The 21,261-nt window shown below is 39.7% G+C and overlaps 1 protein-coding gene across 1 annotated transcript in view; it reads right to left on the bottom strand.

Moving 5' to 3' along the window:
• Positions 1-21,261, bottom strand: part of ARID5B (AT-rich interaction domain 5B) — a 178,292-nt gene that overhangs the window by 148,910 nt on the left and 8,121 nt on the right. The gene's annotated exons all lie outside the window — the stretch shown is intronic.

The following is a 21,261-nucleotide window of genomic DNA, read 5'->3' as shown; positions in this document are numbered from 1 at the left end:
TGGGGAAAGAACAAAAACCATTATTTGTGGTTCTGGGGTAAATGATACATTTTCAACAAAGCCCATCTGAAAAACTATTTGAGCAGATTAACCTTCCGCCAGCTGACAATGTGCTTTTTGGTGACAGAGAATCTTCAATAACTCACTTCATTTCAGAGGCTTTTCACTGCTGGTTGTCCAGTTGAGGAATAATTTATAAGATATATTTGTTATATGATTAGAAAGTACAAAACTTGGGCAGTAATTCTAACAGCCATTTTTTAATGCTAGTTGCCAAAACTCACTCTGCCTATCTAACCACTTGGGTGAAAGCTAATTTTTAAGTGCAATTAATTGCAAAAGTAAAAAAGTGAGAACTAGATGACTAATGGTTAGCCTGTCTCTATATAAATAGTCTAAGTAAATCTGGGATTCTTGGAACTCTGACTCACCCTAAAATTCCTATGTTTATGGTACATTTTCCCTTGGCTTATACACAAATATTGAATTTAACTTTTGTCCTAAAAATTAAATAAAACTGTGATGTAATCCCAAAAGAAATACTTCATAAATGTTATGTGCTTCCCACTGAAAGAAACTTACACATACTCATGTTTCTTAAAAACTTTGTAAGTTGAGAAATGTACTGATTTTTTTTCATTTAATACATATGGGGTAAGAGGCGAGAGGGCGAGTGAGGAGAAAGCCTTTGAATCTAAGAAAAGTAGTTGAAACTTAAGTTTCTCCTATGGATCATAAATTTGAATTTTAAGCATCTCTAATTGCTTCCAGGAAACAACCAACTTTTCTGACTCAGAATTAATCCAGCGAGATATTTAATAGATGTCCATACATGGAGCAGAGGAGGGCCTCTCTTACTCAAAGATTCTTTGGAAAAGGCTTAAGATCATCTCACTGGGTTTTAAGTTAAATTATTTGAAACCTTTGACATTTCAACTTGAACTGACTTCTTTCATTTCTTTTAGCTCACATTTCTGAAAAAAAGCTTAGCTGTGAAAACCCCCAAGCTTACAAAATCTGAGAAATATTTCTGACAAACAACAACAGGAAGATGTCTCTAAGCTATTAAACAAAAGGAATTCACAAGTGATTTTGACTAATTTTGCTGTTAAACATGACTCTTTCCTCCTTCACACACACACACACACACACACACACACACACACACACACCACAGCATTGCACACGCTACTCCAAAGCAAACAAAAAAGGGTTTATTAAGATAAGTCTCACACAATTAAAAAAAAAACCCACAAAACCCTGGGTTTAGTTTTTAAAAATATTTTAAGGTGGGATCTAAAATTACACTTTTGCTCCTCCAGTTTCAAGCTGAGCTACTTCTCAGAAGAAAGTTTGTTAGGCAGTAGCAAAATAACAAATACTCTATCAAAAATGAAAAGTAAAACTTTCGTAATGGAATCTTTTCTCTTATCACGATTAACTATGAACTTCCACTAAATGGGAGACAAAGTGGAAACTATTTTGACCCTCTACTAAAGAAAAAAAATATTTCAATGCTTTACGTAAACAATGGGGCATATTACAAAGCACCACTTCAACGGATGATTCCACTCTGATTCACTACACTATCCTCTTGCAATAAAAGATCTGTAGTTGTCACGCATTTTATAGCTATTACATGGTTATTATTAAATGTCAGACTGAAAATTCAGCCTGGGTTATTGTTTCAAAACATATGGGAACAGCTTCTGGACAGGGCACACCAGAAATCTCGTTTAGAATAGACTGGAAAATAATTATCATGCTATATAAGTCTCAACATTAGCCAAGATGGAATTTGACAACAATTTTACCAAATATGGTTCCCTAGAAGAGACAAGTTTGGAGATGAGTGTTATTTTCAAATAGCTCTCACTCTGATCAAATGATTATCATTTCAATTACCAGTTGCTTCAGATCATTTCCAAGAAATGGCATGACTAGCTCTGGCTGGCTTCCAATACCCGCCAAACAAATAGTTTATTAACCAAGAGAAAATACAGTCCTAATGATGTCATTGATGAATAAACCCATCTTTCCAGATTCAGACCAGAGATTCTGCCCACCCTCCTTTTCTCTCTGAAAAGGACCTTCTGGGTACATACACAATACACAAAAACAAACGCAGGAATTCACATAAACCTGCATAAGCCATAAACCCAAATTTGGCTTAATTGTGAAACCACCAGTATCTTTTACTGGATTCACAGAGAAACTGGCCCTGCAACATTGTCGAATGCCAGGATTTAGAAGGAAATCTGATAAGCAGAGGAGGGGAAACAACAAACCAACCCAAAAAACAAAACAGCCAATATATATATATATAGAAAATGCCTCAGGAAACATTGCTTTGTACACACAATGGCATAGATCACATGCTCGATTTTACTATTCTGAGCAAGTGCTGACTAAAGTTCCTAATACTCACCATTCTTGGGCAAGTCTCTATGTCTAAGGAAAGAATTTCAATAAGCTCGTCTCATAATTCCATTAGCTGTCTGCAAACTGAGAATTAGCATTGGATAAATATTGCTGATTTACTCTAATACAACACAAAAGGAACACAAAGAAATACTTTGTTCTTCTATTAGTGTACCTTGGCTTTTCAATTAACCTGGCTCCTAATCAATATTTATGTAGGCTGTGTTGAGACACTTTCTAAATCCATACTCCCTTTCATTAATGTTTTAAACTGCCTATTTCTGTAATTTGGATTTTGTTTCCACCACTGTGTAAAAAGAGCTTATTCAATCATGGAATCCTTTAAGTCAGGGCAGATCAGCTAGTCAAGAGGCCATAAATCAGCCAGCCCATGTGTACGGCTGGCCTCTCCACGGGTTCTAAACACTGATAAATTATACAAAAGTATCCAGACTTCCAGCTTCTCTTGTAAAACAAAATGAAATGAAAGTATATCTGTCAAAAACAGCAAAAACAAAAAGCCCACCGTCACCAACAAAACACCACTGAATGTGAGTAGCAGTTGCCTGCCTTTAGACAAGATTCGAGATCTCTCATTACCACTGTCCCCACAACTCGGTATTGTCTTACGTGCCATCCACATTTCCCTTACCTGCCTCATCCCTTGGGCAGGCACCCAGCGTTGGAACTTGCATACTCGGATTTAGTCCACTTCCCTCATTTTATTAATGAGGACAGTAAGGTTCAGGGACATTGTCCTAGTGGCAAGTTCTGCTAGAACTTGGACAAGAATCCGGGTTTCCTATCTGCCTGGGTTCAAACCCCAACTCTGCAATTTACTCACTATGGAACACTGGACAATCAAGTATTTTACCTCGACTCAGCCATCTCACATTATTGAACATCAGTATGCACACATATATTTCCAATGTTTATAAAAGGATAATAATAATCCACCTCTCATGATAATTGTGAGGATTAAGTGGGCTAACGTAAATGAAGTGGTATGTCAGCTGTCGTTATCATCACTCCTTTGCGTTCCATTTTCCAAAGCATGCCATGCAGAAATGAGTTTGGATGGTTCATGGGTAAATTTATTTTTTTAAATGTAAGCTACACATTGCTTATTTTTTTGTGTGGCTACTTTCCATTTACAGGAAAATGAAACTGGTTTCTCATTTACAGGAGCTATAGAAAGTTTCCTCTTGAAATAGATATGTTTTTAAAAATTGACCATTCTGAACAAAACCATTAAGTTAACATGGGGACATGGGGGTATGGCAAAAAAAAAAAAAAAAGCCAAGATGCTATGAAAATGACTGAGATGTATTAGATCCGTGGTTCCAAAGTGTGGTCCAGGGACCCTGGGGAATCCCTGAGACTATTTCAGGTGGTCCATGGAGTCAAAACAATGATCATAATAATACTCAGACATTATTTGCTTTTTTCTTTCTTAGTCTTTCAAGTTGGGGTTTTCCAGAGACTATATGACATATGCTATGGCAACCCAGAAAATGATCTAACATATTAACTATCAATAGAGATAACCCACAAGATATGAGAATCCAGCTGTCTCTATTCTAGATAATAGAGAGATTGACAAAAATGTAAAACAATACCACTGTTTTTACTAATTTTTTTATTTCCAAAAATGTGGTTAAATTTCATAAAAATGTTTTACATTTACATAATGGGTTTATTTTGCCATTTTAGTTTTATTTTTAAAATTAACTTGCAGTAAAATATCTCTTTTTAAAAATGTATTATTGACAGTATTACAGATGTCCCCCATTTTCTCTCCTTTTGCCCCCCTCCACCCAGCCCATGCCCCACCCCAGCCCTTCCCCACACTATTGTCTGTGTCCATGGGTATATATGCATCTATGTTCTTTGATTAAATATCCCTTTTATGGTGTGCAGTTCTATGTGCTTTAACACATGGCAAGCACTGATCTGTTCTTGCTATACTTTGCTATAGTTTTCTGTTTTCCAAAATGTCATATAAATTGAATCCTACACTATGAAATCTTTTGAAACTGCTTCTTTCACTCAGCATAACAACCTTTGAGATCAATCCATGTTGCTACACGTATCAATAGCTTGTTCCTTTTTATTGCTGAATAGTATACCATAGTATGGATGTGTTACAAAGTTGGTTTATACATTCATCCATTGAAGAACACTGAGTTGTTTCCAGTTTGGGAGATTACAAACAGAGCTGTTATAAACATTCACGTACGGGATTTTCTGTGAGTATACGTTTTCCATTCTCCACAGTAAATACCTAGGAGAGGGATCGCTGAGTCATATGGTAAGTAAATACTTAATTATGTAAAAACTGCCCAACTGCTTTCCAGAGTAGCTGTACCATTTTGCATTCCCACCAGCAATTTATGAGAGTTCCAGTTGTTTCTCATCTTCACTAACACTTAGTGTATGGCTGTTAATTAATTTATTATTGCCATTCTAATATGTATTTAGTAGTTTCTCAGCATGTTTTAAATTTTCATTTCCCTACTGACTAGCGAAGTTGAACATCCTTTCAGGTGTTAATTTACCATATGTATACCCTTTTTTGGTTAAGCGTGTGTTTAAGTTTTTGCCCATTTTTAAAATTAGGTTGTTTGTTTCCTTACCATTGAGTTTTGAGAGTTCTTGTACTTTCTGGATACAAGTCTTTCATCAGATATGTGGTTTGAAAGTATCTTCTTCCAGTTTGTAGACTTGTGTTTTCATTCTTTTTAGTGTCTTTCACAAAGAAAAAGTTTTAAATTTGATCAAGTCCATTGGTCAGTTTTTTCTTCTATGGATTGTGGTTTTGCTGTTATGTCTATGAGCTCTTTGCCTAATATCAGGTCATGAAGAATTTCTTCTGTTTTCTTCCAAAAGTTTCATAGTTCCACATTTAAAAGTATAATCCATTTTAACTTAATTTGGTATTAGGTGTGAGGGTCAGCTTGACATTCCTTTTTTTTTTTTTGCATATGGATGTTATGTTATTTTTAAATGAATTAATAAGTATCTTAATTTATTTCTCATTTTAATTCTAACATATTAAATATCAATAGAGTAACCCACAAGCTCCTCAATAATTTTAGTGTGAAGGATCTTGAGTCCAAAAACTTTGAGAACCACTGTACTGTATCATTAAACCAAGGCCTTTTCTTTTCTTTTATTGTTTTTGTTTGTTTTGTTTTTGTTAATCCTCACCTGAGGATATTTTTCCATTAGAGAATGGAAGGGAGGGGGAGATACAGAGAGAGAAGTATCCATGTGAGACACATCTATTGGTTACCTCCCACATGCGCCCTGACCAGCTAGGGCCCAAGGCCGTTTCTTACTCATTTTCCTTGACCTCTTAGTAGCATTTGGTAATGAACAGCTCTACCCTGAAATGAAACTCTTCCTCTTATTAAGAACTGTGAAGAGTCTGAGATTTTACTCTACTTTCAAACTTACCAGTTGCCACAGTTTCATGGACAGTGGCAAAGGACATGGGACTCTTCATCACTGACAAAGGATGGTTTACAGCAAATAGCTGTAGTCAAAGTATCAGCTTTTGTGTTGGCTCCTTAACACCCACTTCCCAAAAGGAGATGGAAAGAGGGCTAGATAATACCTGTGTATACAGTAGGGGGCATTATAGGAGAAGGACCCTGAATGTAGGGAACCCAAATCTTGAATATTCGTCAGTAAGCATGCCTGCCCTTTGTTCCAGAGGAAGACACTTGCTCTGTCTTTCAGGATGTTTGTTCACTAAACAAATAAACATCCTTCAAAAACAGTCCAGAGCAAAGGCAGTCAGTGGCTCTTCTCACAAGATATGCAGATATTCAAAGGATCCTTGGAGAAGAACACCTACCCAACACCTACCACCATTGTATTTCTCTGCTTTGTTCAATATCCCTTCCTCCTTTATTCACTTTCCCTATCAGAAAAATGTAGGAAACATATATACTTAGATGCAGTCTGAGTCCAGGTCTTCTTTCTCTGCAAAACATTCCTTGAAGAAATCATTTTCCCTGGGAATTCTAATGTTCACCTGTTAGCCCATGGCTACATTCTACAGTTTAGTTCCCTGAATTCCTTTAGACTCCAGTCCCCTGTTGCCAATTTGGATGTCTCAGAGTCAGCTCAAGCTCAATGGAATTGCACAGCCCATTTGGCTTATGTGTAAGAAAACATCTTAGTTGACACAGGGGAATTTAACACTCCCCAACTGTGGCTAACTTTTCCCTAATATCTATTCTTTCTTTCTTCTTGATAATAAACTGCTAAATTGCTGGGTACAGAATAAAGGCACCATTTCCTTGCAGCCACGTGACCAAGTTCAAATCACTAGGATATGAGTAGTAGTAATGTGTGAAACTTGAGGCCATGCCCTTCTCTATAACACCATGTAGTTACACAATCACAGATCATTGCTGAGGAGAGCAATACTCAGATGTGTGAATAGAGTCCAAATGACAATAAACACATGTCTAATATTAGAGGGGTCACAGGGAAGAGGGGGGAACGAAAACAAGAAAACACAGCATATTCACCTCAATTTCCCCTGGATTTTAAAAATGTTCTTTGTAGTAGTTAAAATGTGATAAATGTTGGGAACACAAAACACATCAATTGGGGATGTTAGCTACATAAATTGTAAAACCAAAATAATAGTCCAATTGGTTCCATGCTTTTATCCAGATAGAGGCTACAGATGAAAAAAAAAATTGTCAACTTTTAGAAAGACCACTGGCAACCACATCAGCTAGTGCCCTAACCAAAGGACTCCGGCAAGGGGAAGAAAATGCCACCATTGGTCCTGGCTGGTTTGGCCACCCCCTTGCTTTCAACCCTCCCTCAGATACCTGTTATTCAAGGCACCTTTTCGTGTGCCCGGTCACTGTTCCTGTTCCGCGTTAGTGTGTTCTGCTAACAGGATAGCTACAGAGTGAGTAAAAAGGTTTCACTCTATAGGCACATAGCTGCCTATGAGAGGTCCAAAAAAGTCAGGAAAACCAGATGGTAATGTGGATCCACAAGATGAAACTTTAACTGGTGAAATGAGAAAAATGAAGACAATGCAGCGAGCATTTCATGAAACAAAATTTGCTAGATTTCAAGGATTATCCTTGTATCAGTTTGGATCCCAATAGGAAATAAATGGACTGATCATCCAAGAAGGGTTTACAGAGAGACTAATGACAAAGGTGTTGGTGGGATGTAAAACAACTATACGAGACAGATGGTACAGCTAATAGCAGTTCAGCTACCACCGCTCCTAAGCCAAAGGGTCAAAAGTGAGAGGGGTGGTTACCAAGCTCAGAACAGATCCTTCTACTAGTAGCAGTGACTCTTCCTTAGAGGGACGCCATCAGCCTGGAAGAACCTCACAGGAAAGAACAGGGAATAAATACCTGCCCTCACTCTCCTCCCTCTCATCTCTCTGGCTGAACCCCACTGGAAGCCACAGGGCTCAGGTGTTCTGTTAATGGTGCCTACACAGGTCAGCCTTCCAGGGCAGAGCAGAGAGAAGGGAGCCACACTGATCTGGAGGGGCCCTCTGCACCCTCTTTCCATTTAAGACTTTACTCTCCTCCTTTTATCTGGTGTTATCACTTTTTCCCTCTGAAATGAGGATGGCAATAGATGTTAGTAGTTGTTGTTTTCTAATATCCTTACCAGGCAAAATAAAATGATACCAACACTAAGTTGGTCCCCGACCTGGGAATTGCTGTTCTTATTGTCTGAGACATAATGTTAAATCTTTGCTAGGCATCAGTATTTGATGCTGAATTGCACAATTCTGCCTTCTATAGTAAATAACTGAATTACAGAGACTTTTTAGAGGCAAGTAGCTTTAACTTCTGCTTCTCTTATATTTCCCAGAGAGCCATGGGCCATGCTGGGCCTAAAGCATGCAACAAATACCTATTTTAATTGTACACGGTCTCTGGATGTTTCATGCTGGGAGAAAATAAGGGATACTGAGAAAGCACTGGCTTCTGAAGCTGATAGGTCCAGGCTCAAATGGAGCTCTACCATTTTTAATGCCCCTGTGACATCATCTTGCCAAAGTCTCATCTTAAACAAAGTGGGGGGGAATAGTATAAAAGAACCCATTCTCATAGGGTAGTTCAGATGTTGAAGTTGTTACAGTACACTTGTCAGCACAGAGTAGGCATCCAAGAAACAATGGCTATTACTAATGTTATGTAATATCACTTGAACTAAAAATCAAGGAATAAGAGTGAGTGGTATTCTGATGACGCCTATTTAGTAACTGTGAATTCCTACCTCTTCCTTTTAAAAAAAAATGCTTGATTTTAGAGAGAGGGGAAGAGAGAGAGAGAAAGAGAGAGAGAGAGAGAGACATCAACCTGTTGCTTCCTGCATGCACCCAGACAGGGGATCAAATCTGCAACCTAGGTATGTGCCCGGACCAGGAATTGAACCCACCACCTTTTACTTTTTTTAAAATATATTTTATTGGTGTTTTACAGAGAGGAAGGGAGAGGGCTAGAGAGTTAGAAACATCAATGAGAGAGAAACATCTATCAGCTGCCTACTGGGGATATGCCCGCAACCAAGGTACGTGCCCTTGACCGGAATCGAACCTGGGACCCTTCAGTCTGCAGGCGGACACTCTATCCACTGAGCCAAACCGGTGGCTCACCACCTTTTAATGTATGAGACAATGTTCCAACCAACTGAGCCACACCAGCCAGGGCAACCTACCTCTTTGATGTCTGGGAACAATAATATCCCTGTAGCTCCTGCTGGGTACCATGAAAGGAAAGTTGTGCCAAAAGCAATCAAGAATGTCTGGGTTTCTGAGTCATTTTCCTCAGCTCTCAAGAATACAGTGGCAGAAACTCTGAGATGCTTTAATTTACTCAGACACTAATCTATGAATTTAACAGCCATTACTTTACCTAATCCCTACAAGGACTCGCTGAGTGTTCTTAGGCCCATTTTAGAGAGGAGAAAACTGAAGTGGAACCAGAAGCCAGCTTTGGTTGCATCATTATCTTTCTGGGAAATTGGTCTCTTAAGCCCTTTCAGTAGTAACACTTGACCCCACTGCCACCCAGGGACACAGAACATTCCCTTAATTCCCTCCCATTTCCTGGGATGCATGGGATTTAAAGTCATTTTGCAACAAAAGGAGTTTTAATTTTTTAGCTTGTATTGTGTTTTTGTCCCAAAGTAAAGACTACAAAAATCAGCATTCATGAGCCAGTTACAAATGTGAAGAATTTTCTGTTGTCTGAGTGATGAAGATATCCTCTCAAGTATGCACTGAGGTTTAATTTGACTCCCTTAACATGATCAAATGGATTTGCCATGGAGGCTCATTAGCGTGTTGGGTTCCAATTTCCCAAGCCAGCCCCTTCTCTTCCAACCTTTTCTCCCCACCCGCACCAGCCATTTGGGTGAAGCTTGTGCCTCAGTGGATTTTGGAAATCCTTCCTGGCAGAGTAGAGGGAGTAAGCAAACGGAAGACTGCTCTGAGGCGCGATTTGTCAAATGTAATGCAATCATCCTTCTTGGTATCGCCAAAGGCATTTGCGTATCAAACAAGTAATTCAAAAATCCTAAATATTTTATGTTCCTAAATACATTTTTAATACACGCTAATCTAAAACCTGTTAGGCTGCAGCCTGCTCCCCTGACCAGAAGCCCATCTCTAAAGAAAGCACCAGAGCCCTAGCAGGTCTGGCTCAGTGGATAGAGCGTTGGCTTGCTGACTGAAGGGTCCCAGGTTTGATTCTGGCCAAGGGTTCGATCCCTAGTAGGGGGCGTGCAGGAGGCAGCCAATCAGTGATTCTCATCATTGATGTTGCTTTCTCTATCTACCTCTCCCTTCCTTTCTGAAAGCAATAAAAATATATTTTTAAAAAAAGGAAAGAAAGAAAGCATCAGAAATAACCTCTCATTAATTCCCAGTTCCATTTCTTTCCTTTTGGGTTTACCATGCATGTAGCAGAAAAGCTCCCTAAAATTAAAACCAATATACACAGAAAGCGAAAAAATACATCTCAGAGTCCTAGAAATTTTCTCTCTAGATAGGCAAGCATTTGCTATGTATAGAGATGCCTTAAGTCAATGGTTGAACCTGCCCATCTTCCTTTGACCCAGTGAACACGGTGTTAACTCCACAATCTGTTTGTTTTTTTTTTTAATTACGTTTAGGTTGCCATAATAAAAACCCATTACACTTAGCTCTGGCTATTAAAACCTAAGCAAAAAACAATTAATAAGACCCATTCTGGTGTTTAAGCTCAGAGTTATCGATAAGAACATTCCATAAAAGCAAAAACAGTAACCCAAAGTCCCAAAGTCAACCACCACCCAACCCAGATGTTCTAATATGCTGACTGACACCCAACCATTACTTTCACATGCCCTGATCTTTTTTTTTTAACATAGTTTTACAAACATATGGCACTCTGTCCAGATATGCAGTCCAGCAGGACCCACATTCCACAAAGACCCTAAAAGGAAGAAGAAAACTTTTGCTCTGTTGGTATATGAAAATCATGGTGGAAGCCGTCTGAATTCTTCAAGGTTATTGGTGATCTGGCGTGGCATCGTGATCTATCGCTGTCATTAATAGAAGAACAATATTCACAGAGAATCACTGAAAGTCTCATGCCTATTGAGAACACTTTAAAGTAGAAACCAAGTAAATCTTCTCGTTTTGTGTAGCCTCTATTTAAACATAAACATATGATTTAGACATGCTCTTTCTTGTTAAACATTTTTTTTGCTCTGTTCGTTTAGCACAGTTCACATTATTATCCTCACATGTACAATGGCAGAGGAATAATTTGAGACACACAGCTTTATTTAATAATGTAATTATCCTATATTGGATTACTTAAAGGGTCTTTGTATTTTTAAGTTCTAGTTTTCCTACACTGGTGATATGCTCTGTCGCGGTAAATGATTCAGGCTTCAATCAAAAGCCCTACACTCAATTTAGAAAAATACTCAGTATTTATGAATAAGTCAGGATTAATGCAAGAGCCAATTTGCAACCACAGTTGGTGACCTTTCTATTCCTATTCAAAGTCTGTGGCGTGGAGGCTAACACAGAGGCCAGACCCAAGACTCCAACTCCTTTGCCACCTCAGGGAGGTTGCATAAACCAGAGCACAAAGCCTAAGCTTCCCTCAAGGTAAGCTTTTTACAGGCAGGGCTGAAACTTGCATTGCCTTCCATGCCTTCGACCAGAGATCGAACCCTCAACCTTAGCCTATGAGAAAACACTCTAACCAACTGAGCAACCTGGCCAGGGCTGCTACCTGGCATTCTAAAAAAAAAAAATTGCAGGAGAAAAATATGGAAGGAGTTACCTCTGCCACTTTTAAGGGGGTATTCATAAGCTGAGCTTCATCCAATGTTGTTGTCAAGAGGGATTTTGTTCTAGCTATTCCCTAATCAGTGGTCGGCAAACTGCGGCTTGCGAGCCACATGCAGCTCTTTGGCCCCTTGAGTGTGGCTCTTCCTAAGCCTTAGGAGTACCCTAATTAAGTTAATAACAATGTACCTACCTATATAGTTTAAGTTTAAAAAATTTGGCTCTCAAAAGAAATTTCAATCGTTGCACTGTTGATATTTGGCTCTGTTGACTAATGAGTTTGCCGACCACTGCCCTAACTCAACTCCATCTGATCCAACTGACTCTGCTCTGTGCCAGGACCACCCATAGAGAGCTAAGAACGTGTAAGATACTGGTACTGCCCTTCAGAAACACACAGGGCCCAGGGTCTCCTGTTCCTTGCTTAGATTATGAAGGTAATTTTCATTCTAGACCTTTGTCAGAAAATCCATTCACTCTTTCTCAATGTTCTGAGCATCTACTCTGAGCTGGGCCAGGCACGAGGAACAGCTGGGGAAGAAGCCCCTGACCCATGGGCACCAGTAAACAATACACAATAGCCCTCAGCTAAATGTGATTTATATAATGAAGAATAAGTGTCATAAGTAATTTCATTCATTCAAAAACTATTTATTGAGCACTAAATATATATCAGGCATTGGGGTTTTAGTCAGGAGTAAAACAGACAAATTCCTACTTTCCTGGAGCCTACAGTCATGATATGTGTGTGTCTGTTTTAGGGGAGATGGCAGAGGAGCCAGATAACAGAGTCTGAAGGAAAAAATTAGAAGAGGCAATAAAGGTAGGCAAGGGGTGAACCTGGGGGTTGTTTTAAATCCAGCAGTCAGAGAAGGTCTCTCTGCTGAGGCCCTAAGGGCAGGAGCTGGCAAGGTTAAGACTAGAGAGGGAAGAAGAGAGGTGGGGGAAGAACACAGGACATTGCATGCATAGGGAATGGAGCATACAAAGGCACTAGAGGAAACTAGTGCATTGTCAAAGTCAAGATTAAAAGAAAAACACACACAACTTCCCCGAAGCATAGGTCTTGTAGCTGATGCATGCCTCTAAATTTCAATCCAGACTCCTATTCTCCAAGTTTGTACTAGGGTCACCCCATAAACCAATTTCCATGATTAAAAATTGGCCAGAATCTACTTAATGCCATCTTCTTCTCAAACCTTTAATGTCTACATATGACTATCTTGAGCACTTTGTTGAAAACCAATTTGCATCCTCCCTGAAAGAGAAATAGTTGAGTTTCCTAATGAAACAGCTAATTTCCACAGAATTTAAAGGCTGGCCAATAGGTCAGCTATTCCCTGACATATGCACAAGGTTGAAGGGTGGCTACGGGATTCTTATCTCCTGTTGATGCATTCATTAGAAACGCAAACTAGGACACCAATCCCTTTCATCTAGATGTTTAGGTCTTCTTTACTTGGATGTATGGAAACTTGATATTATTTAATAAAATGAGCATACTTTTCAGATTGGGAGAGGCAAAATAACATAGAATCTTACTAAATAAGGCTAACTTTATGTTTTATCTCCTCTAAGCATCTAGAGCAGTGGTTCTCAACCTGTGGGTCATGACTCCTTTGGTGGTCGAACGACCTTTTCACAGGGGTCGCCTAAGACCATCCTGCATATCAGATATTTACATTATGATTCATAACAGTAGCAACATTACAGTTATGAAGTAGCAACGAAAATAATTTTATGGTTGGGTCACAAAATGAGGAACTGTATTTAAAGGGCCAGAAGGGTGAGAACCACTGAACTAGAGGGAGAGGGGCTACTCTTATTCATCTTTTATCACTCCCATAGTTCCTTGTATATACTAATAAATATTGGTTGACTTGAACTAGAAGTTTATAGTCAAAAGTCCTATATTTAAAAACAGAAATGTTATGCTTTTCAGGAGCCCCAAGCCTCATCTCTCTTTTCCCACCTTTTCAATTCCCATCTTTTAAAGACCCTTGACATGGCTGACCACTTAGAACTCTGTTGCCTATAAGCACAATCTACAGGTTTTGTAGACACACATCCTCCAATCCTCATGGCCAAGATCCAGGTAAAAGCTTAGTTTTGCTTAAAAATCAAGGGGCACGGTGGCAGGGGAGAGGGGGGGGGCACACAAGCAGAAAACAGCCTTTAAAAATTAAGACCAAAAAATATTGAGGCAACTAAAATATCTCAATATTCTGACATGCTGAGAATGTTTTCACTCCATTGCTTTGAGGGGTCATTTAAGGAATCTGGGGGTCAGGAGTGATTTGCACACCTGCTTAGCTGTCTATTGAATTACTGATCTGGTAACATCAAAAATGTGGAGTGAGAAACAGGACTTATACAGTAAAGAAAAAAAAGCGAAACAAAACAAAACAGAGCCTGTTGATAATTTTTAAAAGACACTGCCATTTACGTGATTCATACAATTTTCATTAGGAAAAACATCTTTAGCCTTTTTACTAGAATCTTCTTTATGCTTGCCCAGATAGTTGGGGTGCATACTCACAGCCCATTACATTGCTGATGAACACAGATTCAGCAGCCAGGAGCACAGAACACAATTAGACTGTTATGGAGGATATTCACAAGAAACAGGACAGAACAGGTTATTTCACTTAAGATCTACAGGATTCAATTATTTTCTACATTTATAGCCCATGTACACCAGAATTGAGAATAATTTGGCAAAGAGACTGAGTATTACAGCAGTATTTTCATCTGAATTCTAGTAATCTGATATACACTGTGGGATTAACCCAAAGCAAAAGGATTTAATGGCCCAGCAGGCAGTCTATTTTGAGATCCTTCTTCTAAGATCCCCCCAGCCATTTTGGCTGGGACCCTTCCATTTACATCCTTTTGCTGATGCATTTTGCTTTTATGAAAGGTCCCGATGTTATACATCTTAAAGGAGCTGGTCTCAAATACACTCCCTGCCGCCACCACCAACAGAAGAGGAGAAGGAGATGACAAGGGGGTGAAACAAATTTTCAAGTTAGGAGTGTTCTGAAGAAGAGGAAATAGGAGAGGCTTTGAAAAAGTGAAGAGAAAACGAGGGCGTTTAAAGTAAGTGTGTACAGTCAGCTCAACAACAGTTTTCCTGGAAGTTGCATCATGAGAGGGGAGGGACCTGGGGAGCACCGGGTTGAAGTTCTTTGGCATACTGATATCAAACATCTGAAATGCAGATTTTTGTCTCCGGACTCCATCCTTCTCCCATCTCATTTTATGTTGTTGTGGCTGATGCAAGAGATGCCCCCTAAAGTTCCTTTAAGATCTAAATGGAACCGAACACAATGGGTTTGAGGGTGACCCCTTCACAGTGACTGGAAACCTCCAACATAAATCAAAAACTTCCCGGAGAACCAGGAAGCTTAACTCACATAAATTAATAGTTTAGCTAGTTATTGTTTTTCAAATAATACTTAGTAGTCCAATGACTCAATAAATTACTTATTATGCACTATAAAGTCTAAGACCATGAGAGGCTTCAATGTGCCAATAAAGTTAGGAGTAGAGCCGATAACTAGCATCAGCTAAAGACCTGGGGTAAACCAGGCTGTGGTTTGGTGCTCTATCCAGTGATGGCGAACCTATGACACGCGTGTCAGAGGTGACACGCGAACTCATTTTTTTGGTTAATTTTTCTTTGTTAAATGGCATTTAAATATATAAAATAAACATCAAAAATATAAATATTTGTTTTACTATGGTTGCAAATATCAAAAAATTTCTATATGTGACATGGCACCAGAGTTAAGTTAGGGTTTTTCAAAATGCTGACACGCCGAGCTCAAAAGGTTCGCCATCACTGCTCTATGCTCATGTAAATATCACTTGATATCCACAGTCCAGCAAGCTTAACCCATTTTACAGATAAGAAGACTGAGACTCCAGAGGAATGAAGTTGACCAGTATGACATAGTCGTAGAGCTGCTAACCAGCGGAGTAAATGTTCACACTTGGTTCTATCAAGCTTCAAGACTAAGAGTTTATATTCTAATTAGAAAGAGAAAAGACACGTTAAATTATTAATCAGCACTACCTTCCGATTAGAAGCCAGTCTTCTAAACCTGACCTGCTGGATTCCTTGAGGTCTGGCCTCAGTCTTATTTTCCACTAGACCCCTGCCCTCTTGTTGAATGCAGGCTACATTTCCAGTATTATGTCCTTCCTATTTGCCTATGGATTCTTCTGCCTAGGATTTCCCCTTCTCTCCCCCTCATTCTTCAAACACCTCCACCCATGAAAGTCTTAGTTCAGGGGTGGGCAACCTTTTTGTGAGTATGTGACAAAACCAGCAAAATCTCTGACTCAAAATTCTTCTGTGTGCCAACCCTAATTTTTTGAGAACATGTTAACGCCTACTTGATATCTCTTAAGGTGTACGTATGTGAAGAACCTTGAAGAAATAATAAAATTCATTTGAGCAACAAAAACACAGTATACGATGATGATACATTTATTGTTTAATGTATACATGTACACCGATAGTCCGTCATCAATCCAAGTCTATGGTCTTTAAGATAACTTGTTATGTAAAATTATTTATTTATCTAAGATGCACCTACACTGATGCACCTATCTGAAAAATAAAAAAGTTGATATTAAGAAAAAAATTGTAAATGGAAGATTATAAGAGAGGGTTCCACGTGCCAGCAAAAGTTACTGGCGTGCCATGTTTGGCACGCATGCCAGGGGTTGCCCACCCCTGTCCTAGTTGGTTTCAAGGGCCTGTTCACAAGCTCTCCTTCTCCGGGACGCCTTCAGCATGGCTACAAACCACCTTCCTACTCATATACTTCTTTCTTTCCACATCTCAAACTCTGGACTCTCCTCCGTGAGCCCCGCCTGAGGGCCCTAGAACAGAAACCAGCTTTCCTTGCACATCCTTTCTTTCTGTCCCTCCAAACTCTGGAACTTGCACTGGACAGAACTGTGAAGAGCTTCATCTGCCCGGCCGCCCCTTCTCTTTTCTTTGCTGCCCCTTCAGGACCAACAGGCTCCTGTTGCTCTATTTACAGAAAATGAGCCAGATAATGAGAAAATTTTAAAACTGTAATAATCCAAAGCTTTGCTCTCAAAACTGTAAGGTAGCCTGTGGGCCACAGCTAAACTGAAGACATTTTGTTTGACCAACCAAGTGGTGTGTTGTTGTTTATCTAACTGGATTGAATTATCAACTAAATTCACACAAAAATATGGATTTCTGGCACTTCTCTGGAAAAATGGAAAGATTTGGCAATTCTGGATGACATTCCTGACCATGTTATCTCATAGTATTATTGCTATGAGAAATAAATAAAAGGTCACATATGAAGCTATTTTTGGACCAGAGGTCAGGCAATCATTTTTTGTGAAGAGCCAAAATGTTAGGCTCCGTGTGTCTGCTGCTACTATAATGTGAAGGTGGTCAGAGACAAATTGTGAACAATTGGGCTTGGCTGTGTGCTAATAAAACTTTATTTACAAAACAGGCAGCAGGCCAGATTTGGCCTAAAGGCCTTGCTGTCCTCTATTTTCTACCATCTCCTTAGCCAGACAATGTAAATCAGCTCTGAAGATGCTATCTAGGTGTCTCAATGACATCTAGGTACAACCAGTCGGCACCAGAAGGCATCTGTGATCTGTTTACTGAATTCACCAAGATTAGGCTCAGCCCAGAAATCATGCTGAAGGGAGATTGCTCCCACTTCCACATCTTGCCAAAGGACCTCTTCCCAATCTTCACCAGAATGTCTTTAGACCTAAGTTCAAACATTATTTCTTCTAGAATGCCCCCACAGACCTTCCCAAGGAGATCAGACACCCATGATAGGTCTCTGTATTTTCTCTTCATCACAATGACCGCATCACAAAAATCAACCATTTATTTGTGATAGTTTGATTAATCATGTGTGTGCTCCCCACCCAAAGGCAGCTCCATGAAGACAGGATCTGCCAGGTTTCCCACCTCTGTTTCTCCAGGGCCAGTGCTGGCCTGCACACAGAAGGTGCTCAGGAGGGACTGGCCCTGAGAACCCTCTCTTGAAAAAATGTGCCTGCTGCGGGAGTCATGGGATTCAAAGAGCCCCTCCAAACATTTCATTACACAAGTGCACAGAATTATTACTGATTTATCTGTGTATCAGTCAACTGCCGATGTGACTGCAAGTTCCTAGAGAGCAGGATAGAGGCTTTCAAGAACCAGATGCTGAATAAATAAAGAAAGAACTAAAAGAAGCCTGAAGGTGCTGGGTTCTAGTTCTAATCGTCACTCACTAGCTCTGAACCCATGTCCAACATTAGTCTCTGCATCTATGAAATAAAGGGGGCGGGACCCATTCTCTTCCATCTCTCTGATCTTGTAAATCATGAGTCTATTAAGATGCCCAAGTCAAATTAGACAAGAGCATTTTCCTGAGACCACCGTGGCAAGTCTTCTTGATCATCTTTATTAACAATCTCTGGCCATTCATGCCTAAAAACAAATGTACCTGTGCAGATGGCAGAGCCAGAGGCACCAACTGCACCCATGAATATGCCGACTTTCAAGCCAGGATATCTCAGAGAATGCTATCAGTAATCTTCCCTGCCTTGGTGCATGGCAGTGGTCTTCATTCTCCAATGCAAATTTCCAACCAGAACAAAGCCAGCCCAAGTTGGGTAGTCAGAGAAGAAAAACAACTAAACTGGGCCTGGCATTGAGGAAAGCCTGAGGACAAGATAAAGAGTGACGAGATGTTTACTCTCTGGTACAAGATCTGACTCGTTTCCCTCTTTTCAATGGTCTGAGCTGAGCTCAAACTAGATGATGGCAAGCAAAGCTCAGACCAAAGGGAAGACAGTATTCTGTCAAAATGATTTCTACCTCCATTGCTCCACTGGGGGGTTGGGACAGGTCTAGTGACAAATAACTGGATGGTAATTTGGACTGTTATCTCTGTAGCATGCAAGGCTTCCCCCTTATAGGGGCTAAAACAACCAAAAATCCAACCAACAACCCTCCCCCTCAACACGCACACTATATGTATACACATATACCCACTGTAACATATATCTACATATACTTATTTAAAAACATATTCCTCCCTTAAAAAAATATACAGAATTAGCAAGTTTAAATTATTCGCACTTAGTTCTTCTTTGTCTCCAGTTATACAGTGTTCTTTTGTGCTGGTAAAACAACATGTGCTTTAATTAGCAAATATCTGTAAATAATTTACTTGCTTTTCAAATACAACAGAACAATGGGGTCAATTTTCACATACATTTACCCAGCATGCACCCTGGGTCTTAAGCCAGACTCTCCCATTGTTCAATAACTATATCAAGCTGTCCAAGTCTTCCTGGCCTCCTTGGTGGAGTGGACGGGTGGGGGTAGGGGGCTGGAAACCCAAGTTCCAGTAGCAACATCCTATTTTGAAAGACCCCAGAAGACAAGCTAAAACAAACTCTTATGATCTCTAACCTTGGAGCCTTCTGCAAGGAATGTGGAAGCGTGCCAAGAGCAAAGGGCACTGGAGTAATGTCTGTGGGATGTAGGCACTCTGAGGCCCCCCCAATGCCCCTCACGCTGGACAGTGTGAGCCCCAAAACACAAGGTGTAATGTATGAGGCCTATGACTCACACAGAACCCTGTCTAGACTTTGCAGGGTTAAAACTGGGCGTTGCACATGCAGTGCAAAGAAAGATGTTAAATCAAATGAGAATGACTGCTCCAGGACTGGAGGCACTATTATTTTGAATAAGATTGAAAAGGCCAGAAAAAGCAATTCAAAAACATTTCAATTATGTATTTCCCAGAACTACATCTTTGAGCAACTAATGCAAATGTTACCACCACAATAAAACTTCTTCCCACATAAAAGCATATAAAACAGGTTGAACAGCATATACTTTATATATCATATGCATATTTTTGACTATTAATAAAAAATTCAAAATCTATGTATGCTTTACTCTCCTAAGCAATACAATAATTATGATTAAGGGACAGGCAGCACAAAAAGAGCCAATTTATCTTACTCGTGCTCAGGAATACTATTGTGTAACTAAGCAACTAAAGACAAAATATGGTCTAATTAATTCACTCCTATGCTTATTTAAAAGACACAATTAGAACATTTTTATTTTCCAGCCTGCACAGTAGTTCAACATGCTTGAGGGTGTAGAAAGCAAAGCCTATTATTCTCAAAGACAAGAGTTTAATGTTTAGTGCCACTGATCGGGCTGGAACTCAACTGTGGGGAGGAGGGGGTGTGTTTCCCAGCTGGGCTGTACTTGGAGTCATGAGAGCGGAAAAAGGTAGGGGGAAAGATGTTTATGGGCCACTAGATTGACTAGCAACACGTTGCCTCTACCCGCTGTTTTTCTCACTATGGCACATGGGTGGAGATGGGACTGTGAGCTTGATGGTCACTTGGGCAAGGACACACAGCACTGTAGGACTATTTATGCAGCCAAAAAGATTCTACAGAAAAATTCATGCAATTAAACCACCCATCCTCGCCTGGGTGGTAAATGTCAAATCTCCATCTTTAACGCTGCTAACAGTGCATCTGATTTTAAAAGCAGAATTAATTTACGCAAGTATGTGCTGGGAGATTGATGCCATTAGCATGATTCTAAAGAACCGTTTCAATAATAATCATCATCTGCGCATTTGAAATAAATGTGTTGTCAATACAGACATTCACAGTCCAGGATGTGAGCCATGCTCTCTGAACGCTAAGACCCTGGTTCTAATCTCTAGCAAGATGGAGAAGAACACAGTGTGGCTGCAAAAAGCAATCCTTGTGCGAGGGAGTTATATATGGAAACAGAGTTTTCAAGAAATGCTGGATCCATGACCACATTTATGAGAGGCGATTGAATCCTTAAACCAACAATCGATAAATTTGTTTTAAATTCCCTTAAAAGCCAAGCCAACGGGTAATCACTAGCTACAATATTATTCTGAGTAGAAGATGGCAAATATCCAACTACCCTGGCTATAAAAAAAAATGACAAGCAAATGCATTTGATTCGAGCAATTATATTCTGGATATTGGTTGAAACTAGACTTTGATAAATGAGCTTGAGTCATGTATCACTAGATGCCACTATGAACAATGGTATGCTTTATTAATAATTAATAACGAAGTATTTACATGTATGGACTCATGTACTTCATAAAAATAACATTTCCTTAGTATGTGCCTGACATTCTAAATGTCAAGAGAGATTATTGCTTACAATTTTGACTCACTATCAAACAGTTAAAGGCGATCAGTCTGAAGAACATGCTGGCTCATAGGAACTGCCAACCAACACTCAGGTGAGGAGTGGCTCTTCTTCCCGAAAGTCTAGTTTTTTTTATAGATTGCCAGCCCAAAGCCCTGACATTTTAGGGGCTGATGGCTGGAGATTGGAAAAGCACTGAGAGAGAGAGAGAGAGAGAGAGAGAGAAAGAGAGAGAGAGAGAGAGAGA

The sequence above is a fragment of the Myotis davidii genome, unplaced genomic scaffold (genome assembly GCF_000327345.1).
Source record: "Myotis davidii unplaced genomic scaffold, ASM32734v1 scaffold655, whole genome shotgun sequence".
Classification (NCBI taxonomy): domain Eukaryota; kingdom Metazoa; phylum Chordata; class Mammalia; order Chiroptera; family Vespertilionidae; genus Myotis; species Myotis davidii.
This window is presented reverse-complemented; position numbering and strand designations above follow the sequence as displayed.